The sequence below is a fragment of the Pleurodeles waltl genome, chromosome 4_1 (assembly GCF_031143425.1).
Source record: "Pleurodeles waltl isolate 20211129_DDA chromosome 4_1, aPleWal1.hap1.20221129, whole genome shotgun sequence".
Classification (NCBI taxonomy): Eukaryota; Metazoa; Chordata; class Amphibia; order Caudata; family Salamandridae; genus Pleurodeles; species Pleurodeles waltl.
Genome location: NC_090442.1, coordinates 1021730205 through 1021757075, shown reverse-complemented (window position 1 = coordinate 1021757075; position 26871 = coordinate 1021730205).

Sequence of the window (26871 nt, the reverse complement as noted above, 5' to 3'; positions counted from 1 at the left end):
GTGCAAAGTCAGCAGAATGAGAGTGTACTCACCCCCTTGTGTCTGCTGTGATGCCCTCAAGCGCCCATCCAACTCCGGGTAGGCCACCGCCAGGATCCTGAACATCAGGGGGGTCATGGTGCCACGGGCACCCCTCCCACGTTGGGAGGCCATCCCCAGCTGAGCCTCCACCGTCTTCTTGCTCCAGCGGCGAATGTCCTCCCATCTTTTACGGCAGTGGGTGCTCTGTCTGTGGTAGACCCCCAGGGTCCGGACGTCCTTGGCGATGGCACGCCAAATATCTTTCTTCTGGTGGGCGCTGACCTACATGAAATGTACAGGGGAAGAAGAGAAGTCATTACCAACTGCACCTTCAAAGTGATTGGCCCCCATCGCTACCCTTGCCATGTGGCACATGCATTCACCTCTTTCATGCACGCAGCACTCTGCCCCCTTCCTTCTTACATCCAGCCCTCTCCACACAGGCATAGCCCGTACAACATGCTCCCTGTGTACTTACCTGTTTGTCTGGAGGACTGTAGAGTAGCGTGTACTGGGGGAGGACCCCATCCACGAGTTTCTCCAACACCTCCGTGCTGAAGGCAGGGGCCCTTTCCCCAGACGCACAAGCCATTGTCTCTTCCAGACCGAGGTCACAGCAGCACTTGCAGTGTAGGTCCTCTCCTGTCGAAGATCAGGTATCGAGTGATTGAACAGATAGAAAATGGCGGTCACGTCCGCGGCGGTGCATACCGTCACCGCCGGCGTACATCGTCATTGGCTCCTGGGACCCATAGGGTCCAATGTTAACCAATGCAGCATTGCGCTGTGGTCTTTGACCGCCTACCGTGACAGTGTACAATGCCAGCGCAGTTACCTCACATCCCATTGTCCCACTTTAGAGGTCAGACAGCCGCCATTTCAGGGGCCCACATAGCTTAATTTTCAACTGCGTCACACATACCTAGGCCTAGTCTCAACACACATACAGGCCACCCTTTGTGTATGATTGGTGTTCTGTGTAAGCTGTGAGTACGCACCTCTGAGTTGGTTGACTCTGTGCTTGCTGTTGTCCTTCATAGGCACCGTCCGCTGGGACATGTGAGAAGATGGCGGCATCCTCCGGTGTACCGACCGTTGGTGGACCTGTCGACAATAGAGGAGCGACATTTGATCATCACCTACAGGCTTGACCGTACCACAATCCAGGAACTGTGTGCCCAGTTGGAGCCAGACCTGATGTCAGCAATCTGCAATCCCACAGGAATCCCCCCTCAAGTGCAGGTGCTGTCAGTGCTCCATTTCCATGCAAGTGGCTCATTTCAAACAACTGTGGCCATGGCATCAGGGATGTCCCAGCCTATGTTTTCCAACGTATTGTCCAGAGTGTTGTCTGCCCTTCTGAAACACATGCGGAGCTACTTCGTTTTCCCTCAGGTGGAGGATTTGGCTACAGTGAAAGGTGATTTCTATGCCCAGGGACATATCCCCAACATCATAGGTGCCATTGATGGTACCCATGTGGCTTTGGTCCCCCCCCCACAGGAGTGAACAGGTGTACAGAAACCGGAAGAGTTATCAATCTATGAATGTACAGATGGTATGTTTGGCAGACCAGTACATCTCCCATTTGAATGCCATGTTCCCTGGCTCAGTGCATGACGCCTACATCCTGCGGAATAGCAGCATCCCTTATGTGATGGGTCAACTCCAGAGGCACCGTGTGTGGCTATTAGGTGAGCACCTGGAAGCAAGTCAGTGGGAATGGTTGTCTGGGTCTGGGGTTATCCCTGCAGGTTAGTGTGTGTCTAACAGTTGCCCCTCACCATTTGCAGGTGACTCTGGTTACCCCAACCTGTCATGGCTACTGACCCCAGTGAGGAATCCCAGGACCAGGGCAGAGGAACGCTACAATGAGGCCCATGGGCGAACTAGAAGGGTGATCGAGCGGACCTTCGGCATCCTGAAGGCCAGGTTCAGGTGCCTTCATATGACAGGTGGATCCCTATTCTACTCACCAAAGAAGGTGTGCCAGATCACCATGGCCTGCTGTATGCTTCACAACTTGGCTTTGCGACGACAGGAGCCTTTTCTGCAGGAGGATGGTCCAGATGGCGGTGTTGTTGCAGCTGTGGAGCCTGTGGACAGTGATGAGGAGGAAGCAGAGGAAGAAGACATGCACAACAGGGGCTCAGTGATCTAGCAATATTTCCAGTGAGACACAGGTAAGAATACAATCCTGCCACCTACATGTACTTTAACACTACTACCTCTCTTCTGTCTGTCGTTTTCACCTAGTGTATGGTCCCTGAGTTGTCACTTTCCCTTACGGTTTCACAGATGTGGGTCCCACTGTGTGACATCTGCTTAGAATCCTCATGGACTAGAGCTGTGTGACATAGGTATGTTGACATTACTATTTAAAAAACATTTTGTCACTGTAATTGCTAATACACTATTTCGAAATCATAGACAGACTCCAGATCATTTTGTGCTTTAGGTGTGTTTATTTAAATGCTCAATATTGGAGGGGTAGTGAAATGGTGAGGGGTGATGGCGGAGGAGTGTCCATAGCAGAGTCCAGTCTATTAGTCTCACAGGTGCATTGCCCAAATGGGCATAGGAAGTGGAGCTGGGGCAGTTGATGGATGGACAGGGTGACAAAGTGGGACAGTAGGATGACAATCAGGGTGGTCTCATTTCTTGGCGGGGGTCTTGGCATCATTCTCTGTCTTGTTCCTGGATCCCAGGGACCGTTTGCGGGGTGGTTCTCCCTCTGCAGGGGGTGGGGTGCTGGTGTGGTGGTCCTGTGGTGGGGCGTCCTGTCCACTAGCGCCGGCGGAGGTGGTGGGCAGTTCATCGTCCACGCTAGTGTCAGGGGCTCCTTGTAGTGCCACAGTGTCCCTCCTGGTGTTGAGTACTTCCTTCAGCACGCCTACGATGGTGCCCAGGGTGGAGCTGATGGTTCTGAGTTCCTCCCTGAAGCCCATATACTGTTCCTCCTGCATGTGCTGGGTCTCCTGAAACTTGGCCAGTACCGTTGCCATTGTCTCCTGGGAGTGGTGGTAGGCTCCCATGATGGAGGAGAGGGCCTCGTGGAGAGTGGGTTCCCTTGGCCTGTCCGCCCCCGGTCGCACGGCAGCCCTCCCAGTTCCCTGTGTTCCAGTGCTTCCGTCCCCTGGACCGTGTGCCCACTACCACTGCCCCCAAGTTCCTGTTGTTGTTGGGCTGGTGGGTTATCCTGGGTTCCCTGTAGTGGTGGACACCCAGCTGATTGACGTGTCCTGGGGCGGAGGTATGGGCATGCTGGGTGGGTTCTGTGCTGGTGTTTCCAGAGGGGGGAAGGTCTGTGGTGGCCTGTGTGAGGGGAACCGACTGTCCTGAGGTCCCCGATGGTCCGGGCTGGTCATCTAGATCCAGTTGGACAGAGGTGCTGTCATCACTGTGGGCCTCTTCTATTGGTGGTGTGGACATGTGTGGACCCTCCTTTCCGGTGAAGTTGGGTAGGGGTCCTGCAGGGGTATACAAGGTTATTTATTACATCTGTGTGTGCAATGGTGTGCAATGGGTGGGTGACTGTGTACCACAGTGCTAGCATTCCTGTGTGGGAGCTTGTGTGATGATGGTTTAGGGGGGTGTATGGGTATGTGCAGTGCGCATGCTTTGGTGATGGGTGTCCATGCTTTGTTGTTGCATGCAGGGCTTGGTGTTGGGATGTGTGGTTTGTGATGTTGGGACATATGTGAGGAGTTGGGGTGCTGGGGGTGAGGGTGGGGGTATGTGATAGCATGCAGGTAGGGCGGGGGATGTGATAGTAAAGATTTGACTTACCAGAGTCCATTCCTCCAGCTACTCCTGCGAGGCCCTCAGGATGCAGAATCGCCAAGACCTGCTCCTCCCATGTTGTTAGTTGTGGGGGAGGAGGTGGGGGTCCGCCGCCAGTCCGCTGAACCGCCAGGTGGTGTCTTGAGACCACGAAACGCACCTTCCCCCGTAGGTCATTCCACCTCTTCCTGATGCCATCCCTATTTTTTTGGGTGCTGGTCCACTGCGTTGACCCTGTCCACTATTCTTCGCCATAGCTCCATCTTCCTAGCTATGGAGGTGTGCTGCACCTGTGATCCGAATAGCTGTGGCTCTACCCCGACAATTTCCTCCACCATGACCCTGAGCTCCTCCTCCGAGAACCTGGGCTGTCTTTGCCGTGCCATGGGGTGGTGTAGGTGATGTGTGGGGTGGAGTGTGTGGTGATAAGTGTGGTGATATGTAGTGGTGTGTTGTGTGAGGTGCGTGGAAGTTGTGGGGGTGATGGTGTTGTGTGCCTGTGAATGCTGTTGTTCTTGCTGGTGGTGTCTCTCTCTGGCCTTCTTTTGGAATTTTTGGTCGTAGGGGTTTGTGGGTGATGTGGGTGTGTGTTTTATATTGTATTGGGTGTGTGGGAGTGGTGTGTGTATGTGTCTCAGGTGTGTGTATTTCAAATTGTCCAATGTGGCTGTGTTTTGTATGAGTGTGTGTATTTTGAGCGCGGCAGTGTGTACCGCCAATTGAATACCGCGGTTGAAAGACCGCCGCTTGGATTCGTGTGTCGTGATAGTGTGGGCGTATTTCTGTTGGCGTGACGGTGGAGGTTTTGTTTTCGCCAGTTTATCACTGACCTTTGGTGTGGCGGACTTGTGTGGGTGTCTGACTTTTGGCAGATTCCGAGATGTGGGTCATAATAGCTGTGGCGGAATTCCACGGCCGCGGCGGTGTGTTGGCGGTCTTCTGCACAGCGGTAAGCGGCTTTTACCGCCAATGTTGTAATGACTGCCTTTATGTTGCAAGACATGACCAGAACCATTGAGTAATAAATGAACCCAGGAACCCAACCTTTTTGCTCAGCACCCACATGGCCATAATTGCAGATGCTGATTTGAGGGATCAATAGTTTTGAGACCTGTCAGCGTCTGAGGCTGTAGAGTAGATTCAATGAGTTCTTCCGTTGGGGGGGTCAGTGGAATTTTGTTGGCTTGGCCTCCTCATATGTCATTACCTTTGTCCTTTTTCTGATGACCGCTTTTATCTATGACTGCAGGTCATACTATTGTTTGCAAATGTAATTTATTGCTCTGTGAGCAACTAGTGTATTTCCTAGCTTTGATGTCTTAGAGCGCTGTCACAGCAACACTTGCTATTTGTGATCTAGTCCAAATCACAAATATTATTTTGCAATTGCAGTTCCATAAAAAGTCACAAATTAGTACTGATGTGCAGTCATACCTATGGATTTGTAAATATTGATTTGTACAATTTGGTATTTTCAAATCGAAAGTGTATTCCTTCGTACGTAGGCCCAATATGTTGTAAACCACACATGACGATAGTTTAGGCGGATCCCCCAGGATATTGCAGCATTGTTTAAAACATTTTGCATCATACAAAAATCGAAGTTTACTGTGTCTTGTTCTTCGTCTTGTATTCGGTTTTGCACAGCACTGTTTTTAACTTGGAGCACCATTTTACATTTTTTATATACTGGCTCATGGGCCTCATATAAATAATTTAAAAAGTAAACCAGTTGTTATTTTTAATTTAAGAAAGTATCAAGAGGATAAAATACAGAGAATAAAGCAAAAAATACATTTACTTTCAAAACCAATTACAAATACTTAGAATATGACAATAATGAAAGAAGTACATGTGTCATGCCACCAAATATCACCAATAGAAGAGCCCGAATATGCCAATCGGAATTACATAAAATCCCCTGAAAGTAGCCAAGCATAGAAGCAACGAACATCTCCTCTAACAGGAACCACAATTTTTTTAGTTTTCACCTACTAGGATTATGAGGGGTACTCGTAAATTCAAAGCTACAGGCAAGATGACGTTTATCCCAGCATGCCCTTGGATCAGGGTGCTGGCTTTGCAGCCAAACCCTAACAATTCCCAATCTTGGTACTGTAAAAGCCTAAAAGTAAATCAGGACCAGACTATGCAGTATTGAACTAGATTGGCCCAACTTAATAAACTTTAAATCACATTTGACTTCCCACTGTAGCAGATAATTTAATGTATTAAACAGGGAAGCCCAAAATGGTAAAAGAGCTGGGCAGATTGCAAAGATATGATTAGTGTCTGCACCTGGCCCTCTACACCAGAAACAAATAGCGGTTCTCCTATGGCCCATTTTAAACAATTGATAAGGAGTATAGTAGATGCCGTAAACAAATCTTAAAAGATTGAGCTTTAAAGCGTGAGACGTTTAGTATACTTTGGGCCAGCTAGACACTAAACCTAATATCCTCCACAGTCAGAATCAGGCCCAAGTTCGAAGTCCATTTGATCGCTAGTTGGTGGAAATGCTGATCTTTAAATCTGTAGTAAACAGAAGTCTAGTGTAGAGTGCTAATAAAAAGAAATTTAGGCATGCGGATGAACCGATCCAAAAACTGATAATGACAAAGATTTTATTGGTGGAAAGATGGGCAACAAAGTCTCGAAGCTGCAAATATCTAATGAAGCTCTGCTGATGTGTACCACAAAGATGCTGAAATGACCCAAATGTAAGGATTGTTCCATCAGAGAACAATTGACCAAGCCGCTTGATCCAGTCTGGTGCCAGAATTGCACAAAACCCTCATGCAGAAGCAGCAGCATATTAGGGTTTGGCAAAGACAGGTGTACTGATTAAAAGTTGAGATATTTCAACTTGCTTGGATAGAAATTCAAATCTTGTGATAGACAGAAAGCATCTTAAACCTGGTACGCTTGAAATAGAGCATATCAATCAAGTCCTGTGCAGGTTACGGAGCGTGACTGAAAATCCGATGTTCTGGGAAAAGACAGGACAGTTGCCAGTCAGAGCCACCCATAACAGACAAGAGTCGTCACCCAAACGAGGAGAGAAAGTACAGCCATAATGAGGTAAGGCATCCATCTTCCTTAAACCACAGTCTCTGCCAACTGGACTCAATCTTCTTTAAAAAAATGCATGGGGAGATATAAAGTTATTGATTTAAAGAGCTAGATAAACGGTGGAAAATGTCCATTTTAATCAAGTGGCATCTCCCGATCAGCCCCAAATGAAGCTTAGCCCATTCCGAAAAAGTCATTGATTCGTGGTTCAGCCTCTCATAATTAAGATCAATATCCCTCCTTCATGGGGAAATGCAAACCCCTAAATAAGTGGCTTCTATGACATGCCAGGAGGTAGAAGTGCCCGGTGGGAAACTAGTTATGATCTGATTTGTCAGTATTCAGCTTCCATCCAGAAACTGTGCCACCGCAACCCACTGCCTTTATACCTCTAAGTGCTTGGGTCTGGAGGTGATGACAGAATGGCAATGTTATCCGCTTATGCCATTACCTTAACTGTTATCTGGTTAAGCCGCAGCAGGAGGATGGTATCTGGGAGCTTTAGCTTCCAGATAAATGGTTCCAATTAGAATGCAAATAATAAAGGCCAATATGGCCAACCCTGTTGGGCGCCCCATTGAAACTTAAATCTATCCAATATTTTCCCCATACTGACTATTCAGGCTGATAATGAAGTATAGAGTGAGTTAACAACGGCGATAAACGTTGTGCCTAACCCCATTTTTGTCAAAAGCAGCCACAAAAAGCCCCATGAGACCATTTCAAATGCCTTCTTTGCGTCCAGCAGGATCATTCCTGTGGACTCCTGCTGTGTTTCTATCATGTCCAAAACAGAAATGGGCTTGTTAATATGAGCAGTTGTATCCCCGTGTGGGATAAAGCCATTCTGCATAGTATCAACTAAGGTAGAAATAACCGGGGATAAGCGATTTGCAAGCATACAAATATCGATTTTTATGTCTATATTCATCAAAGAAATCGGGCGAAATGACCCGCAATTAGAAGGGTCTTTAAAAACCCAGAAGTATATGCTTTTCACCTGGATGATGGTACAAACTGTAAAAAAGATGTCAAATTAACCAACTCTTCAAATCTAGGTATGATAGTATCAGGAAAATCTTTATAAAATTCCATCACAATAGAATCAGGACCAGATGCTTTCCCCGAAGCCAATTGAAAACAATGGGGTCATTTTGACCTCGGCAGTCTTTTGTCAAGATCGCAGAGGGACTGCTGTGCTGAAGACCGCCAGTGGTGGTGGCGGTTTTCTGCTCGGCGTATTATGACTGTTGACAGCCCTCCGTCCTTTTTTGGACGGAGAGCCGCCAACAGCCATACTGGCGGTCGGCAGGGAAGTGGAGGTCCTGTGATTCGGTGTGGCGGTGTTCTGTTGACGGTGTGGTGTCGGCGGAGCAGCCCCCATGGATCCCTCCCCTCCCGTAGGATCAACGGACCAGGTAAGTTGATCGTCCGTTAGGGGAGGGGGTGGGTGGGTGTTGTGTGTTGTGTGTGTGCATGGGGGTGTGCGTGTGTGTATGTAGAGGGGGTGTGTGAGTGCGTGTATGCTTGCGGGGGTGTTGTGTTTTTGGGAATGAGTGCATGTATGTCTGTAGGTATGTCTGTATGGATGTGTGCGTGTATGTTTGAATGTGGATGTGCGTGTCTGACTGTGTGTGTGGCTGTTGGCAAGTATGTCGGTGTGTGTGCGTGTATGTGTGTTGGTGGTGCCTGCATGCGTGTCGGGTGTGTATGAGTGATGTGATGTTGGGGGTAGGGGTGGGAAGGGTGGTCCTGCCACCTCTGGGGGGTGGCAGGGGTGGTGGGGGGTGTAGTGGAGGGAGTCTGGGTGCGGGTGGTGGGTGGGGGAGACCTTTATCAGTGCCAGGGAAGGAATTCCCTGGCACTCATAGTGCTTACCGCCATGGATTTCATGGCGGTTCCAAACCGCATGAAATCCATGGCGGTCATCCGGGTCCAAATACCGCCGGCGGTATAGTGACGACCGCTGGGCTGGAGACCCAGGTCTCCAGTCCAGCGGTTGTCTTCGCCCTGGCGGGCGGAACGGAGAAGTGGTGGATGACCATGGCGGTAACCGCCATGGTCATAATTGCAAAAATTTGACTGCCGGCCTGTTGGCGGTCTTACCGCCGCTTCTCTGCCGTCCGCCAGGGTCGTAATGACCCCCTATGTCTTCCTAATCTCTACTGATGTGATTGGCAAGTCTAATATCTCACGTTGGGTGGCTGATAAGCAGGATAGGATAGGCTCATTGTCTGTAGATAACCATTAATGGCTTCTTGTGAGGGAAGTCTCAAATACGAATAGAACATCCCCAGGATTCAACCTGATCTAACCTGACAAATTACAAATGCCGGTAAATATACTCTTAGATTGTCTATCTTTAACCTGAAAAGGCAGGAGCTGCCCCATCTCCTCACTATTTTCAAAACATATAAAAGGAGGGGCATGCCCTTGACCCAATTCTGATAATAAAAAGTTAAAAAGTGATGGATCATCTTTTTTTGATGTGTAGAGCACACAAATTGTCAATTGTAGATTATTGTTGCCAATGTCTGCAATGAGCCACCTTCCTAACTGGCCAATTTTGACCTCATGCATCTTCCACCATTGATCACTTCCTAACAAGGTAACTCCCACTAAGAACCCCACCCCACCAGATGTGGCCAGAATATTATAGCCCAGATAGTACAACATTTTAGTCTCTGACAAGGATAAGTGGGCCTCTTGAATACAAAGATGGTGAGGCTTACGTATCATAAGTTCCTCCTTGACATAGCAACACTTTACAGTTGCTCTCAGAACATCGACATTCCAACTAAGTAGATGAAAAGTTTGCCTACCACTACAAGTATTATTGGCCATTCATACATATCAAGTACACTGCATTCTGTATGACAGTGCATTTAAACAAACTATTTGATACTTTCCCTTTATCCGCTGCCAAACCGATAACCCAACAAAAAAAGCCTCTGAGACCGCCAAAGGTTGGCTCCTTACCCTCAACATGACCTCTGCCAACCCCCCACAATTCCCTCCTCTGCTAACACCACACCAGCCTCCTCACCTATCCTGGTTTCGAGAAAGAAACAAGGATCTTCTGTGCACTACACCCAAACACTTCCCAACACCATTATCAGACTTTGGATAGCTGCTGGTCAATACACATGCCCAGAGAGGTCTCCAGACCATCCCACCACATCACCTATAATGAGACTACAATAACAGGTCAGAGGAAAGGTAAGAATAGTTCTTCAATAATCATAAAAAAATTACTTCATCATTTTCTTTTCCAATCATGATCCCGACCCATTCAATCAAACTATACCAGTCAGCCATTAATCATGCTTCTAAGTATTCAAAAGTTCTTGTGCCTTAGATGAGTCCTGGCAAAAAAATGGTCGGTCCTGATAAGGATTTTCAAGTTGGCAGGCTCAAGGAGAGGGACACTAGTGTAGTATATTCAATATATACATTTAGGTATATAATATTTTTCGCTTGTATATTTATGTTAGTTATCTTTTCTGTAGGTTTATGTAAAGCTTCATCTTTGTTGTAGATTTTATGTTATTTGGCATGGTATGTTTTCCCCTCCTGATGTGGCTCTCTTTGGTTGTTCTGGAATGCTCTCTGAGTTCCATGGGAGTCAGTTGGGGCAGGGAGAGCTGCAGGCTGGTGCGGATGGAGTTTCTTCTGCCTACAACTTATTTAATAAAGGCAGCCTGATTGAACATTACTTCTTTTGTGGGTGTTATATTTGGAGTAACCGTATACTACAAATAGCCCCAAGTTTAACAAAGGTTGGCATCAGTACCCGCAGGTGCCATCTGTGCACCATACTGTTGTGACAGAAGTTGCATCTAAGACAAAAACTCCACCCCACAACACTTCACAGGACTACAAGGGAGTGAGCAGGTACAGCCTCTGTCGAAACATAAATCAGAATTGCACTTGGATACTTTGAGGCCCTACCTTTGGAAGGATTATGGAAAAGAAAGCAATGTGCGTGCTGCACCTGGCTATCAATATCCTAGACTTTAAGGTGGGGAAAAGACTGACTAAGCACCTGAACAATGTATCTAGCATTGTCGCCCTCTTGTCCCTCAGGAATACCTAGTACAAACAGATTATTGTGGTGCATGTCATTTTCTATGTCCTCCATCTTGTAGGAGGGGCCACTAATCTGTGTTTTTTGGTCCTCAAGCTAAGCCTGCATTGTCACGATCTGCACAATGCTTCTCACCTTTGGATGAAGAATTTGAAAGAGCACCTGGTCTTCTGCTGGTTCTGGACTGGCCAAGATAAGGGTGACTCTTTCTAGTAGCCACGGTGCTGATTGACAGGAAACACCTAAGCAGACCGTACTATCCAGAAGGAAACCCCGAGGGAAAATAAAACCAAAATGTGAGAAAAAACTCAACACAGGAACTCCTAAAAAACAGGGAAAAACAAGAGTGAAAAAGGAAAAAATTTGAATAAATCTCAATCAGAGCAACCAGAACTGGAGAAAACACGACGAACAGGAGTGAGACTCACCACCAAGAGGAAATGTTTGCAATGCAAAGAAGATCCGAACTGAAAGGCTTAAATACCAGGCAACAGGAAGTGTCAAACAGGAAGAAAGAGCGACACCATCTTGGATCGGGAAAGCCACATAGGAAAGAATAGGAAAAAAGTAGCAGTATAAAAGGAAAAATAAAGAAGGCATGCTGGGAAAAAGGAACACCAAGAAGAAGACAACATGGACACCAGAACAAGAAAAGAAGTAAAGGTGTAAAATAAGAAAAAAATAAGGAAGAAAGAATAGGGTTCCCACAAGGTAAGGAAGGGAAAGTGTATCAGGTAGGCAGGCTGGAAGAGCGGCGCAACCGGGAGCATGAAATGTGTTTACCCGGCCGCGCCATGAAAAAAGACAGGCAGAAACGCAGGCCGTGGCGATGCTGGCACTCCAATACTCGGAGCGGCGGCCCGACTGCAGTGCACAGAAGGGACGCCGCTGTAGAGCATGGCGTCACATGCATTTACTGTGCTGTTTCTTGCCACAGTGTGGAGCGATTCTCCATATCATTTAGTCTTCCACAGAGGGTGTCCACGTTCTTGGACCTTTTAAGCAGTGCTACCTGTATTTTAGATGTGCATCCATCAGACATTGTGTTCTTTCCAGCATAAATGGTGCCTAGAATGCATGTATGGCATGGAAGGTTAACTGTCATACTTGGCTGCATTGTGTATGTAAACCACTCACATATAAACAACAAAACTATGGGACTCATTACAACTTTGGTGGTCTTTTTGGAAGACCGCTGTGGTAGCTGGCGCCATGTTGGCGGTAATCCGACCACATTACGACTCACATCGTGAAGCCGATTAAAAAACAGCCCAAAATCCAACACCTCCAGGAGACAGGAGGGTGGGAAAGAGGCGGTTCCACCACCTGCACTGCCACCCTGACACATTTCCGCCCATCAGATTATGATCCACAAATCAGCACAGCGGTTCTTTCACAGTGGAAAACCACTGGCCGTGCGAACAGCTGCACTCAGAATCCACCACAGTCAGAACACAAGACCACTTTGGATAGTTTGAATAGCCCACACCGGACACACATACACACACCAGACACACCTACTCACAGCACTATATAACACACCCCAGCACAACCCACAATCCTTTGCTACAAATTCGATTTACACATACACAGAGAGCAGGCAAATACACTTATGTAGCACAGTTACACCATAGGCACAGATACTCATTCCACGCAGCACACACAATACGACTGCACTACCAATACATAACACATAACGACCACATACACACTACAAGTGCCCATCACCCACTATGCACCACCCACACCCCATCAATCACCCTACACTGCACCATTACACACACAACAACCCCCTCCCATCCACAACACAACCACTACCATGTCACCACAAAAGCACCCACGGTTCACAGATGACGAGTTAAGGGTCATGGTGGATGAAATCATCAGGGAAGAGCCACAACTGTTTGGAACACAGTCCCAGCAAACCTCGATTACCATGAAAATGGAGTTGTGGCAGAGAATAGTCGACAGGGCCAACTCAGTAGGCAACTATCCACGCACAAGGGAGGTGATCAAGAAGAGGTGTAACGACCTATGGGGAAGGTGCGTTCCATGGCATCACAACACCAAATCGCAGTGCACAAGATTGGCGGTGGCCCCCCCACCTCCTCCCCCACAGTTTGCATCTTTGGAGGAGAAGGTCTTGAACATCTTGCATCCTGAGGGCCTGACTGGAATACCTGGTGGACTGGACTCTGGTAAGTGCACACAACCTCCATGTCACACAATTGTCATGTACTGCATGCTTCCGCACAACCCAAATACTCACCAATGTATTGCATGTCTCACTACGCATCCCATCAATCCACCTAATGCTCCTCTTCTGCATGCCACACCTCCACCCAGCCCAACTGCCCAAACAGCCCTGGCAAAGGCACGCTTAGCATGGGCTAATACTAACACTACAGCTCCCACAATGCACAAGTCCATCTACCTGAATACCTGGAATATGCACATCACATCACATCCCTTGCATGTGTGCCTATTGGACTACCAATACCAACTAGATGTTACAACTGAAGACCACAACATGGCAATGACAGCCATGCAATGGTACAACACAATGCCAAACAAGGCTAAACACAGCTGCAGCACTGTGACTAATCCAACTGGCCACTAGTCAGGATCCAGAACTCAGAACGTCAGCCACAATGGTATGGTATGTCAGATGGCAGACTCTATGCACATGCACAGCATGCACAGACAGCACATTTAATCTTGCATACTCCCCTACCCTCTACCCGCTGGGTCACCACACTGCTATGTCCAACCTTCTACCACTCACACCTACCAAGCCTGAATAGTCAGTAGCTAACACTGTAGAACAGTCATGTGAACTATCAGTCTGTACCAGTACCCATCCACATAGCCTGATGTACTAAACCTAAATGACACCAACCTAATGGAGTATGGTACAAATGTCACAGACCACTACCAATGGTATGCTGTGAAGCATCGTTCATCGTCATTGCTGGGAATCATGTCAAGCCACTATAAGCATATGACAAAGTTAACTAAACACATCTTCAATACGTAACTCCCTCTCTCACTCCCTCCACAGGTACACCTGCCAGTGCAGCCATGGAGTGGATACCAGAGACTGCCAGCCCACCACAGTATGAAGGCCCCAGTGAGGACAACACACCTGGATGTCTGGACACTGACAACCTACCTGGCCCATCTGGGACACCTTGTCAGTGTACTACTCCTTGCCTCACTCTGCCCACATCAATCCTCCCAAACCCTGTGGCCTCAACATCACAGCCTACCCTTTGATCCCAAACCTGTGTCCCAAGGACTGGACAAACTATTTTGTGCCCCACAGTACAGGGACCTGAGTTGACCTCTCACACCCCAGACAATGAAGGCTGCGAACACTGGGGATGGACACACCGTGCCAGGGGCACAGGCACATGGGGGCTGGGGGCGTGGAAGGGAAGCTGTGGGCCAGAGGATGGGGCCCCCAAGGGACTCTACTGACCAGGCTACCATCTCCCAAGTCCTGAGAGCATACCAACAATCCCAGGACAGGATGGGCCAGATCATATCCATGTTGGTGGAAGACAAAAGGCTGCAGAGGAAATACCACCAGGAGGTCATGCAGCAGTGGCAGGCCCACAATGCCACCATGGCCTCCATTGCAGGGGTGCTGAGGGATATCAATACCACCCTGTGTGCTTCCTCCACCCACCAGCAGGCCCTTCCGCTAGCAACATAACATCAGACCCATCCACATCAGCGGTAGCCAGCGGAATGCAGACCCTACCAGGAGAACCACAGCCCTCTGTAGCTGGAGAACCCCCAGCAAACGGGGATGTCCATCTAGACATCCGGCTTATGCAGATGCCAAGACCACACCCACTGTCACTGAGACACCCTGTTGATTGTTCAATGACATAACCCCATCTCCCCATAGGCAATTGGACACTGGACCTGTGCAACCAACAGCTGTAGCACCTACTCTGATGATTCCATCTACCATGACCCCGCTCATCATCTCTTGGACACTGTTTGCACCATATATGTTTGTTACATCTTCAATATATACACAATAAACACCAATCATACACAGCTACTCGAGGTGTTTCAATAATGCACACAGTACATCCTTCAACACTAGACTGAACATTGGCTGTGACATCCCTGCCGCCAAACCCACTGTATTCTGAAAGGAGCCTGTGGCAAAAAGTGTAGCACTGACAGGACTTGTACTGTGGGAGTAATGGCGTAGGGATTGCGTATGATTGGTAACAGATCTGGCTCCAACTGTGTACATAGATCTATGATGGTCTGACGATTCAGACAATAGGTTTGAATTATATGCCTGTCCTCCAGGGTTGCAAGGTCATCTAGTGGATGGTACACTGGTGGTTGTCTCAGTCTCCTCATTGCAGGACATCTAGGTAGAGAGGAGAGAATGTACATTGAGAAATGCACTTGACACATGTAAGCTGAACATGTCAAAATAGCACACACCTAACATTGTTGGACATGCGTAGCACTGCTGACATATACAAAAATGGGCATGCAGGAGCCCTTTGGACACCAGCCTTGCAGCACAATGCTGAACCTGTAAGTCGTTTAGGTTACATGTGTATGGCGCACTTAAATTGGCACATCAATGCATGAGATGTGCACAAAATGGCAGCCTCCTGTCCTGCAGCACTGGACAGATGGAAGTGACCTAAGTCCGCCAGCACATGTCCTCATGGCGGTAGGCAGTCGCTACCGCCGTGCAACTTGTCATTGGTTAACATTGCTGCCTATGTGGGATTGGGGCCAATGGTGATGACCACCGGTGGTGACGGTCCTATATGTGGCGGCCGTGACCGCCATTTTCTACAGCCTTGCTCACTTGACTCCTGACACGGTTGCCAGCTTGACTTCCACAACCTGAGCTGCTGTGTGCTTTTTCTCGGAGCCATCATGCCACATCCTGGTGGTGATAGGGCCCCAGCCTTCACAACAGAAGAGCTGGAGTAGCTTGTGGACGGGGTCCTTCCCCTGTATGAACAGCTATATGGGGCACCAGGGGAACAAGTGAGCCCAATCACATGGTCATGTGTGATAGGGATGCACGTGACGGAGAATGGGGTAAGTGCACGGGTTAGGGAGTATAGATGCATGCAGAGGGCATGAAGTGAAGGCGTGTGGGCAGAAAGAATGGGTATGTGTGGGCACTTGGTAAGTCTGATGTGTATAGGCTTCTCCTGTTAGTATAATGTCAGTGTACATGACTTTCTCCTTTTGTTTGTGTCATCCATGCAGGTGAACGCCCATCAGAAGAAAGGGATCTGGCATGCCATCGCCAAGGAAGTGCAGACCCTGGGGGTCCATAGCCGGCGGAGCACCCATTGTCGCAAGCCGTGGAAGGACCTTAGACGCTGGGCCCGGATGACCCCAGAGGCCCAGCTGGGAATGTCCTCCCAACGAGGAAGTGATGCCTGTCGGAGCCTGACCCCTCCCTAGTGGCCCACAGTTTGGCAGTGACCTACCCTGAGGTGGATGGGAGCTTGAGGGCAGCACAGCACAGCATCCACAAAGGGGTGTGTACTGGCTGTATCCTGGGACTTGGATCGGGTTGTATGGGATTAGCTGCCTCACTGTAGCTTATGTGAAAATGTAGTCAATGCAACATGTATGTAGACGTGGGGGGAATGGGTAGTAACCACCAGGCCTGAGCATAAGTTGTAAGTATGTCTTGATGGTTTGCTGTTAGTGGATGTACATCTCCCATATTTAGTAATCTACATGTCTACATTGTGGAGATGGTCTAATCAGATTGGCACATGTGTGACTCCATCCTGCCTTTACTATGGATGTGAGCTTGTGTACCACCCCACCCATTGAGTATGACCTGCTCCATCCCTCTACGTTTGGGCATTTGTGGCTCTAAGGTGTCAGTCCACGCCCATCTGTATGGCACACCTGTATATGCAAATGTGTGACTCGGCTTTTATCCTTGGGACAATAGAAATCAGGTACTGGTAATGGTTTTGACTCCATGTGAGTCAGCCATTACATTTCCACCACAGATATGGCGTGTGTATGACTGGACTAATGGCTTGACAGTTGTATCCCCATATATTGGTTGTCTGCTATCTATTGAATATGTGAAGGTTGGTCAAGTAGACTCATTTGAAATGTAGCTTTGAAATGGTCTGATTGCAAACATCATGCATTCCTGAATGCTAGATTTGTAGGGACGAAAGCTTGAACACAATGAGATAGTACTAGAGGTGGTAAGTGCCTAGACAGACCTCGTCATTCACAATGTGTAATGTTAATGCCATGTGTGCCAATGCACTAGTAATTACAGTGCTACATAGCTTATTGACTGCCTACGTAATGTCCTAATTGTTACTTGGGTGCACATCTGATGAAGTGTGAACATGTAAGCTACCCTTAGCCTAGCTGGAGTGGTTGATTAGGACAGGATTGGGTGTTGTATGACTAATGGTATGTTGATGTGAAATGAATGTTGTATTTCCTCTGCTGAGGCAGCCCTATGTAGTAGTGTAATGTGTTGTCAGTGTAAAGACAGTGGTATTGAGCAATGTATGCATATTGCATATATCACTGACCATCAGAGATGTGTGATGTCAGGACATAGGTACAGGTATTATCAAATCAGGAATGGTGTGATTGAGGGTGATGTTATGATGTTGTGAAGTCCTACTGGTGAAAATGCATGTGTGGTTGTTTTGTATGTAGACCATGATGTTATATGTGTGTTCCAGATGTTCATCAGTTGTGACACTGCACTCAGTGATTGGGTATGGATGTATAATATGTGCAATATGAGTCATTGTAGATGCACTTAGATGTATTGTTAGTTGTGATACACATGTGTTTGGTGTCTGCAGATGTTCCTCTGTGATTGAGTTAGACTAATCACATGCCTGTACCCATTACTTGCATTGTACACATCAGATGTCACCTGTATGGCTGTCTAACTTGTAGTGGCTCAATCAGTTATTAGTAACAAATTATACAATAAAGGTGGTGCACTGCAAATTGTACGAAGAACAGTATACAAAACGGACAAGGCCAGTGTAACAATGTAAAAGAAGAAAGGTGTTTCAGGTTTAATATTTCGTAAATAGTCCAAAATGATAATGTATTGCCACCTAGATGGGCAATATAAATGGTGACCACACAAAAATATACAAACAAGAAAACAAAGAGTTCTTATGTCCTTGCAATCGCAGCTGGTTCATAAACAGGTGATAAGTTCAAGATGAATAGCCAACGCGTTTCGCCCAGCATCGGGCTTCTTCAAGGCTGTAAACATAACCAAAAAAGACATATATATTCTATGGTATAGTACAAAGTGAGTGAGTAGAAGTAAGAAAGTAAAAGTACCAAAACCAGTAGAGAAAGAAGAGAAATAGAAATAGATTTGTAAAAAAAACCATCAAGATATCAATTAGATGGTGTGTACCAACAAATGTTAGAAGTTAACCAGCCCGTGCACGACAAGTTCAAGGTCATGCATTATCATAATGTGCAACGTATGCCAATGCAAAAAAGGGGGGGGTGGTTCTAATAGTGTATATATAGCAAATTAGTATATATCCGTGTCATAAGGAGATGTGTGGTCAAAAGTAAAGGTACCAGCAGTGAGAGAAATAATTATAAAATTGTGCGAAAAGAGGTCTGGAAAATTCATACCCCAATAAACATATATCCAGTCAGTAGTAACACAATGAATATTGGTATATCAGTTCCCACCGGATGAAATATTCAAAGTAGTAACCAAGATGCAGGGAACAAGACAGACTGGAAGGAACTTTTTAGCCTTTGTGACTCGTTATACGGCCCATAGCCAGGGCATTTTCAAAATTCTCAAACGCCACTGGCCTCTCCTAACTGAGGTTCTGGGATTGAAAGGAATAATATCTAGTAAACCTAAGATCACTTACCGCAGAGGGCTAACCGTTAGAGATCATTTGTGTCCCAGCTACATTCCCCCCACCTGTCCCGCCACCTGGCTTCCATCAAAACCGATGGGTTTTTATATCTGTCATGGTTGTAATGTCTGTATCTTTGGTCGTGATAAAATCAAGGATTTTTGCTATCACTACACAAGGAGGTTTGCTATTCACCAATTTATTAATTGTAACACCAAATTTGTTGTTTACATCTTGGATTGTGCATGCAATAAGGTCTATGTGGGCAGCACTATACGCCCCTTGAAACTAAGAATGCAGGAACACCTGCAAGCCATAAAAAATCATGACCCTGCATATCCTTTTGCTACACACATGACATTAGCTCATTCTAATGACTCAATAATGTGGTTCCACGGTGTCGAACACGTTCCTGCCCATCCTAGAGGGGGAAACAGAGAAATGATTTTGCGCCAGAAAGAGGCAGCATGGATCTGTCGCTTACAAGCGGTAGACCGAGGCCATAACACAGATCATGAATTTCATTATTTTTTATAACCTGTCATTTTCTTTTGAACATTACTACTCTTTAGTCTATATTTTAATATCCTCTCTTTATCTGTTATGTTTAGATTATTATGCATTTAGTTATATCTAACTGTTATTCGTTTTACTGTTATTTGTATTATGTATATATCTTGTTGCACTAATGTGGACACTTGGATTTTTATTGTATCTATTTCATGTACAGTACATATATTTTACTTACATTGTTTATCTATTGAATGATTTGTTTTTATTTGAGCCATAACAGGACACATTTTTCCTTTTTGGGGTTTTATTTATGGTTCTATTTCTCTTTTTTTGTCTAATTTGTTCTTTTCTTTACCTCTTTCCTCAGCACCATTATCTTTACTTATTTTATTTCCCTCCTTTGTCACCTTCCTTTTAGTGATATACTAATTATTCACTCCCTTCCATTTTTTGGACATAATTAGATTGGTATATTTCTGGTTTTCTTTTTTATATACATACTCGGTACTTGCCCCCTCCGTCCCCCCACTTTTTTAAATTACTCCTTGAATTATTCCCCTCCCAAGATGGTGGCCGCTTCGGTCCGTCTTCGATTTTCCATTTTCACTTCCCCTTGTGCGTGGGAGACCGGTGTTCTCATTTCCGGCTTCTTGGCACATATCTTGTGCCTCGGGACCGGTGCCTCTGTTTCTTCTTGCGGTTCTTGGATCGCGCTTGAATCTTTCATTTGAGATTAGCGCCGTTAAATACACGTGCGCTCCGGCGGCTTTTCGGACCGCCCTTGCAAACCAGCCGCTTTACATTTCATTTCTCCACGGATGGTAAACACTTGCGGAACCCTACATGGTTCCTTTTTTTACTGCTTTTCGCGTGCCTACTTGCTCGTTACTTATTGTCGTATATAATTGAGACTTCTGGGTCTCTTGGTTTCCAGATATAATTTCCCCTTTTCCGCACGTCATACCTTTGGGCTGGCTACGTGTCACCGTCCATGCTTTGTTTGGATCTCCCAATGGTTGCGGAGTTACTACTTTGAACATTTCATCCGGCGGGAACTGATATACCAATATTCATTGTGTTACTACTGACTGGATATATGTTTATTGGGGTATGAATTTTCCAGACCTCTTTTCGCACAATTTTATAATTATTTCTCTTACTGCTGGTACCTTTACTTTTTGACCACACATCTCCTTATGACACGGATATATACTAATTTGCTATATATACACTATTAGAACCCCCCACCCCCTTTTTTGCATTGGCATACGTTGCACATTATGATAATGCATGACCTTGAACTTGTCGTGCACGGGCTGGTTAACTTCTAACATTTGTTGGTACACACCATCTAACTGATATCTTGATGTTTTTTTTTTACAAATCTATTTCTATTTCTCTTCTTTCTCTACTGGTTTTGGTACTTTTACTTTCTTACTTCTACTCACTCACTTTGTACTATACCATAGAATATATATGTCTTTTTTGGTTATGTTTACAGCCTTGAAGAAGCCCGATGCTGGGCGAAACGCGTTGGCTATTCATCTTGAACTTATCACCTGTTTATGAACCAGCTGCGATTGCAAGGACATAAGAACTCTTTGTTTTCTTGTTTGTATATTTTTGTGTGGTCACCATTTATATTGCCCATCTGGGTGGCAATACATTATCATTTTGGACTATTTACGAAATATTAAACCTGAAACACCTTTCTTCTTTAACATTGTTACACTGGCCTTGTCCGTTTTGTATACTGTTCTTCGTACAATTTGCAGTACACCACCTTTATTGTATCCTTTAGTGGAGCTCTTTCTTAGCCCCGCTTAGTTCTTTATTGCAGTAGGAACTACGGTGTAGTTGCACGCTCTGTGAAACTTTTACTATATGTTCTATGTTTTCTACTTATGTTATTTGTACTAATTGAGGTATAATAGGGATGGTGCGTCGTCAAGGAGCTTACTGCATATCTTTTGTTTTGACTGATTAGTAACAAATTACCATTACTGTACAGAGTATTATGTCAGCCGTGTAATGTGTGTGAGTATAGTGGTATTCACTGTCATGGATATCTCACAAAGGACATGGACTGATCAGCTGTTGTAAGTGTACAGGACGGATGTGTTTGGTTCTGTCAGCTGCACTTCCAATAGGTGAAAGGAGTATGGAGAGGTCTTATGTGAATTCAGGGAGACATTTGTACTTCATCCAGGGCATGATGTGCATGCAGACATGGCTATGGTGGTGATCATGTAGATGACTCCAGTCATGTAGACTTACTTGGATGTTGATGTAGGTGTGAGGTTTGGCATACAGCGGTGGGTAGTGGTGACATGTTGTGGCATGATGTAGGATATGTATATTGGCACCTGAGATAGCCTAATCAGGATATGTAGTGTCACAGATGTGCATGTTTACAAGTGTGTCTGTGAGGTATGTGTTAACCCTCGCCCTCCCTATCTCTCTCCCTCCCACCTTCTCTCTCTGTAGTTGTGTGCATCACCATCGGCAGGCGAAGGAGAAGGGGCATAGGCGAGTGGGGATGCTGCAGGCCACTGGACCTGGAGTGCCACTACCAGCGACAGCGAGGGACCTAGTGGAACAGAGGGCAAGGGGAGTGCCAAGCGGGAGACCGGATCATCCATGTCATCTTCAGAAATCCTCCTCCAGTGGACACTCCCTGGCGGTGGCGACCCTTCTGAGACCACCCCAGCGCCATCATTGTCTGCCACCTCCTTACTACCACTGCCCTCCCTGTAGCTCCCCACCCAGTTGCCCGTTCCTGCTCACCTAGGAGGCAGGGCTTCTCCTTTGCAGCAGGCACCTTTGCCCTTGCCCCAGTCAGCCCTGCTGCCCTTAGTGAGGAGGCTATTGACCTACTGAGGTCCATCTCTGTGGGTCAGTCGACCATCGTGAATGCCATCCAGGGACTTGCAGCTCAAGTTCAGAAGAGCAATGTTTTCCTGGAGGGCATTCACGGTGCGCTGGCTGGCTTACAGAGATCCTTTCAGGCTCTGGCCTCCACACTGGTGGCAGCCAGTCACACTTTGTCTACCGTCCCCCTCCACCTACCTCTACCCAAACCCAAACACCTCTTCCCAAACCCAGCCAAAGCACACAGACACACACGCATGCATCCATCTCAAAAGCCTAAAGTACCACTGCCAAACACAGGCACCAAAAAACCCATCATCGGCATGCACACAAACACCCACCTGCAGACACACCAACATCCACTACCTGTACCGCCTACACCCGCCCCCTTCCTTCACAGACACTACACCAGACACACCTGCAGCCACCACACCAACATTGACAGATCCAGCCACAACTCCTATCTTACCCACAGTCAGCACAATAGCAGACCCGCAGACATCCACCCCAGTCACTACATCCGCAGCCACCACAAGCACCCACACACCCACATGCAGCACATCTACCATACCTGCAGACACCACCCCAACAGACAGTCACCCATCCAGCATGGCATCTCCCAGCACTTCCTCTCCACCTCCTCCCAAGACACAAACACCCACACTCACCCATGCAACAGACACCCACCACCCACAAGCATTCATCGCACGCACTTGCACCCAAGACCTCCACACCAGCACCTCCTACAACCACTCCCTCTACCTCCACTCCCAAACCTTTTTTTTATATTTATTTTTTAATTTATTTGTTCAATTTTACAATAAAACAACAACAATGGCCCGGGAGCCGAAGCCACAATAGGAGAATCCTCTCAGTGTGCACAAATATCACAAGAGGAGCTAAGAGCAACCCTTTAAATCAAAGAACCCCTCATGTCTAAGGCCACCACTCCGAGTGGCCTCCCATTATATCAAGTAGAGTTACAACGTGAAGCACACCTCTAGACATAAGCTGAGTGCCAGAGCTCTCCAGGCACAACTCCACAGTAACCACAACAACATACAAATAAAGGCGGCAGGTCAGACTCAACGGCAGGATCATCCATCATACCTCACATATTACACAACAAGGAACGTCGTTCAAGGCAAACAACCAAGGATACGTCTATGCACATTCTCCAATTCTTCCCAAGTCAACACTGGGACTCCAGGAAGGCGCAAAAAGGTGCCCAAATGTCTCGAGGGCGGGAGCACTCCCAAACCTTTTTGTCATGACTGCCCCCTTGTGACTAAAACACATTTCCTCTCAGAGTTTCCCTGTTCCCTACTCCTCTCCCACCCAGTGATACCCCAAACGGTTTGTGTCCCTCCCCTAGTCCAGCCCTTACACCTCCAAGTCCTCCCCTGTATCCCCTGCTACTACCCATGCCACTCCCGCTGCAAGACGTTGCCCCCCCAAGCCCAACTACCCCCTTCCCAAGCCCAAGTCCAAAGACCCCCCGTCCAAACTCAAACCCAACGCCCCGTGTCCCCCAACCCCTGAGATGCCTGCCTGCCTCCTTGATGCCCTTATCCTGTGAAGGTCATTTGGCAGTCAGGAGTCAAGTAGGGGCACACAGAGGTGCCATTTGTGCCTTTGGCACTTTGGACATTGGACTGGCCAATGGGCTGATTATTGTATATAGTTAGTTATTTTCTTGCCTACTCAACTATTTTAATACATCTGGCCCAACATGTTGTTGGATTTGATGGTAAGATACTTGTCTTGCCTTTCTTTCCACATTGCTGTATTGTATTTGCCACTTTTGATTTGTTTGTATGTGACATGTGTGTGTGGGTTGTGCTAGCTGAAGTGTCTGCCCTGCATGTGTGTGTGGCCCTGGCTTTTGTCCCCCTGTGATGGCTGTGTATTCTGTGTAGGATATGTTTGTGTTTGGTACATGCATGGATGTAGATTAATTGTGTATTGTTTGTGTTGAGATGTGTAATGGTGGTGTTGTGTGCCCTTGTGTGGTTGCTGTGTGTGCATGGGTGTGTGTGGTGATGGATATGTCAGATGCATTGTCTGTTGTGTTAGCGTGGAATGACGTATGTTTCGTTGTATGGCTGCGTGATTGTGTATCTTGGTTGTCAGGTGTTGTTACGTGTTGTGGTATGTATGTGGTGTCATGTGGAGGTGTGTACTGAAATCACCTGACGAAGCATTTGTGTAGTTACGGTTGTGGTATCATTGTGTGAATGGGTGTATTGTTGTGTTTGACTGTGCCGGTGCTCTGTATCTGAGAGTTGCTGTGTATATTGCACATGTGTGTTGGCCATGGGCTGTGCGTGTGTGTGTGTATGAAGTTGTGTGTGTATGAGCGTATGGGTGTGTGATTACGTGTGTGTGTTGCTGTCACCTGCCGCCCGGATGTGTATGTTGTGTGTGTGTGTGTACTTTGGGTTTTCCCTACAGTGTCAGGTAGGTGTGTACTCACGGTTGTTGTCTTCGTCGCCGTCACTGTTTCTGGAGTAGTTGTGCAAGTAGGAGTAGTGGGAGGACTTCCAGTTTCGGTTCCATGGCGGCTCTACACTTGTATGTGATCCAGAAGGTGAGTGTTTCCTTTTATAGAGTTGGTTTCTGCCAGGGTTTCTGTCATGGTGCGACCGCGGCAGAAACCTTGGCGGTGTGCAGCCTCGTAATGTGTCTGGCGGGAACATGGTGTTCACTGGCCTGATGGTGGCTACTGCCATCCGTGGAAGCACGATTGCACTGGCGGTACTGGTGGTAATTTGAATGTCTTCTGCTGGGAAGACCACCATGGTCATAATTTGGCGGTCTTCTCCGCTGGCCTGTTGGCGGTGCGACTGTCGCTGTCGACATAGCAGTCCTGGTACCACCAAACTCGTAATGACCCCCTTTGTGTCTGTCAGGAGTACTGTTCAGGATGGGCTGCTGTTTAAATGTACTGCAGTGACACATGGCAAGGAATGCGCCTTGGCCATGTAGGAAAAGCTTAGTTTTACATATTCATGAGGCACACCTAAAATGTGTCTTTTAAGCCCACAAGGCAGGGTTATATATATAAATAGGGCATGCTACATATGGAGTTAGTGTGTTCTCACAGTGAAATAAAACCCAAAAGGCATTTCACTGTGTAAGGTTCGCTAGACCTTTCCTTGAACAGACCTAAATGTGATTAAAATCTTTGTCTTACCTCTGCTTGGATCAATGCTATAAAATGCAAAAAAAGTTCCTTCTTACTTAATTTAAAAAAAATCTGATGTCATTGTGAAATTGGATTTTTGAAAAATGTAAATGGAATAGTAAATATTTAAAACTGCACTTTCAGCTCTTTTCGCCACAACAGGCTTAAAACCAGGTCTGCCTCTCATCAAACCCCCAGGACTGGAATATACATCCTTGGTTGGGAGACAGTGACTCTAGCTGAGAGAATAATAGCCTGCCTCTGAGTCTAGGAAGATCAAATGGGTGTTAACTGCTGACCATTTAGCAGAGATTAAACATCTAGAAGTGGACAGGAACAGTTGGCAGAACAAAGGCATGCTTTAGCAATACCGTTTATTTTTTTAACTTGGAGATGCCAATGAAGGGCTCTCCTATTCATTGCCATGATTCTCCCAGATACCCATGCTCCATTTTGGACAGGGGGTTCTGGATTGTTTTACAGTAAAATAAATGGGAAATGCTGCAAAAGAAGGTGGCAAGACTATGAGTAAATAGTATTGGGTTGTAGAATTTAACTCCAGTCACTGGCAAGTGCATAGGATAAAGCTGACACCTCAATAGAAAACCCCTCAGAATCTTCCTGAACCTTCAAAGACTCTGGCCCTCATTATGAACATTGGCAGCTGAGACCGCCATGCCGGTGGCAGCAGTAATGACCGCCACCGGCATGGCGGTCTCAGCTGCCAAATAATGAAGGCTGTAGGGACCGCCACAGGCGGCTTTCCACCACCGCCAGGCTACTGCCGACAGGCAGCCTGACGATGGCAGAAATCATTATCCGACAATGATCCCTTTTCCTCCAGCCTTTCCCTGGCAGGTTCTCCCGCCAGGGAAAGGCTGGGGGAAGGGGTGCTCTGGGACCTCCCTGGGGTCCCTGCACTGCCCATGCCAAGTGAATGGGCAGTGCAGGGGCCCCCGTGCAGTGCCCCATCATGCAGGTCACTGATCTGCGTGACGGGTGCTGCTGCACCTACCACACACTGGCATTGACAGCGGCTCCAATGTCCTGGCCCTGCATTCTGCTGGGCTGGTGGGCGGAAACAATGTTTCCGCCCGCCAGCTTAGCAGAATGTTATTTATTTGGCCGGCAGGGTCTTGAGGGGGCTGGCGGTCAGTGAAATGACCGCTAGCATGAACACGGCGGTAAACACCACTGTGTTCATAATGACCCTCTCTGTTTGAAAAAGAAAGACCTTCTGGAAGAAGACTCCTGACTCATGGCAGAAGAAGAGGACTTGATGAAAGACTCAAAGACAATCGAATCCAGCTGTCACACAGGGACAGGAACTGCTCCCAAAGCACAACAATCAAGTGTTTGGTCTCCTGTTTACCTGCTTCAGGGACACAAAAAGCAGGACACTAAGAGTGCCCAGCTGGCCACAG